Source organism: Penaeus chinensis, chromosome 8, assembly GCF_019202785.1.
Source record: "Penaeus chinensis breed Huanghai No. 1 chromosome 8, ASM1920278v2, whole genome shotgun sequence".
Taxonomy (NCBI): Eukaryota; Metazoa; Arthropoda; class Malacostraca; order Decapoda; family Penaeidae; genus Penaeus; species Penaeus chinensis.
The window spans coordinates 39321680-39324179 of NC_061826.1; the positions used below are offsets into that span (position 1 = coordinate 39321680).

General features: G+C 44.6%; 1 protein-coding gene across 1 annotated transcript in view; it reads left to right on the top strand.

Annotated features, from left to right (window-relative positions):
• LOC125028080 (endochitinase-like) overlaps positions 1 to 2500 on the top strand; it is a 13978-nt gene that overhangs the window by 378 nt on the left and 11100 nt on the right. The gene's annotated exons all lie outside the window — the stretch shown is intronic.

Here is a 2500-nt window from a genome sequence, read left to right on the forward strand (position 1 = left end):
ACACGTGCGCAGATCTATCTATCTATCTTTGTATGTATATGTATATATATACATATATTATATATATATACATATTATATATATATATATATATATATATATATATATATATATATATATATAAAGAGAGAGAGAGAGAGAGAGAGAGAGAGAGAGAGAGAGAGAGAGAGAGAGAGAGAGAGAGAGAGAGAGAGAGAGAGAGAGAGAGAGAGAGAGAGAGTGGGAGAGGGAGAGTGGGAGAGGGAGAGGGAGAGGGAGAGGGAGAGGGAGAGGGAGAGGGAGAGGGAGAGGGAGAGGGAGAGGGAGAGGGGGACGGACGTATAGACAGATAGACAGACAGACAGAGAGACGACAGACAAACAGACAAACAGATAGACAGAGACGGAGACAGACTCATTGTCAGACAGAGACGGAGAGAGACACAGACAGAAACAGAGACAAAAACGGACACAGAGTCAGGTGACAGACAGAGACGGAACGGAGACAGAGACACAGGCAGGTAAAACTGACAGAAACATAGATACAGGAAGACAGATCAAAACAGACAAACAGGAAACTGAGAGAAGCATAGTTACAAGAAGACTGACAGATAGACAAAGACAGATGAACAGGAAAAGAGAGAGAGAGAGAGAGAGAGAGAGAGAGAGAGAGAGAGAGAGAGAGAGAGAGAGAGAGAGAGAGAGAGAGAGAGAGAGAGAGAGAGAGAGAGAGATAAAGAGATAAAGAGAGAGAGAAAGAAAGAGAGAAAGAAAGATTGAGAGATAAAGAAAGAGAGAGAGATAGAGAAAGAGAGAGAGATAGCGAGCGAGATAGATAGATAGAGAGAGAGAGAGAGAGAGAGAGAGAGAGAGAGAGAGAGAGAGAGAGAGAGAGAGAGAGAGAGAGAGAGAGAGAGAGAGAGAGAGAGAGGGAGAGAGAGAGGAGAGAGAGAGAGAGAGAGAGAGAGAGAGAGAGAGAGAGAGAGAGAGAGAGAGAGAGAGAGAGAGAGAGAGAGAGAGAGAGAGAGAGAGAGAGAGAGAGAGAGAGAGAGAAAGAGAGAGAGAGAGAAAAAGAGAAAGAGAGAAAGAGAGAAAGAGAGAAAGAGAGAGAGAGAGAGAGAGAGAGAGAGAGAGAGAGAGAGAGAGAGAGAGAGAGAGAGAGAGAGAGAGAGAGAGAGAGAGAGAGAGAGAGGAGAGAGAGAGAGAGAGAGAGAGAGAGAGAGAGAGAGAGAGAGAGAGAAAGAGAGAGAGAAAGAGAGAGAGAGAGACCTAGAGAGAGAGACCTAGAGAGAGAGACCTAGAGAGAGAGAGAACGAGCGAGAGAGAGCAAGCGAGAAAGAGGGAACGAGAGAACGAGAGAACGAGAGAGCGAGCGAGAGAGAGGGAGAGAGAGAGAGAGAGATAATGAGAGAAAGAGAGAGAGAGAGAGAGAGAGAGAGAGAGAGAGAGAGAGAGAGAGAGAGAGAGAGAGAGAGAGAGAGAGAGAGAGAGAGAGAGAAGAGAGAGAGAGAGAGAGAGAGCGAGAGAGAGAGAGAGAGAGAGAGAGAGAGAGAGAGAGAGAGAGAGAGAGAGAGAGAGAGAGAGAGAGAGAGAGAGAGAGAGAGAGAGAGAGAGAAATCATAGGTAAAGGAGAAGAAAAGTAGGAAAAGTAGGAAAAAAAGAGGAAAAAAGTAAAGAAACGTACCTTCCCGAAATTATTGACAACACTGTCATCTCTACCTGAATACTGCTTTATCCCCATTACTTATCGTAAAGTACAAAATAATGCATTCATCTTAAGCTCTGTAATTATGCCACTATAATCAACGTAGATGCATCCATGGCTCGAATACACAGAGGTAATTATAACCACGCTTAAAAGTAATCAGACCCATCCGTCCACCAGGTAATAAAAATGATGCTTCCGTCATGAATCGTTAGATAAGAAGCAGTTTTCACAAGCGTTCTGATAATTCCTGTTCAAACTCTGTTGTTGGTTTAGTCATTGAGCTAATGAGATGACTTGTTCAGACGTTATTGTGTTTAGTTGTTCAAGTTAGAAGATGACCTGTTCAGAGTGTGTTGTTGTTTTAGTTGTTCAAGTGTTATTTGTTGTTTTAGTTATGCAACTAGTGAGGTGACCTGTTCAAATACTGTATTTGTTGTAGTATTTGAATTAATGAGATGACCTGTTCAGACTTAATTGTTATTATAGTTATTCGGTCCACAACTTGACCTTGAACCTGACGTGACCCTTAGGTTCGAAGAGAATGTTTATAGCGAACTTGTACCTCGGCGACCCCATGCGAGCCAGATCCGCCTTCTCATCCGGGAGGGTAAGGTCAGTAGGGTCTTTCCTCCTTCCCTCCCTCCCTCCTCTGTTTCTAACTTACCCCTCATTTGCCTCGTGTTATTCGCTCGCTCTAAGCACGGAACGCTCCCAACGCGCGCCGAGGGAAAACGGCGAGAGGCCATGACAGCCGAGCATGACGAAGGAATTTCGTTCGTGCGGCCGCCTCTTCTTCGGCCAGCTTCAGACTCGC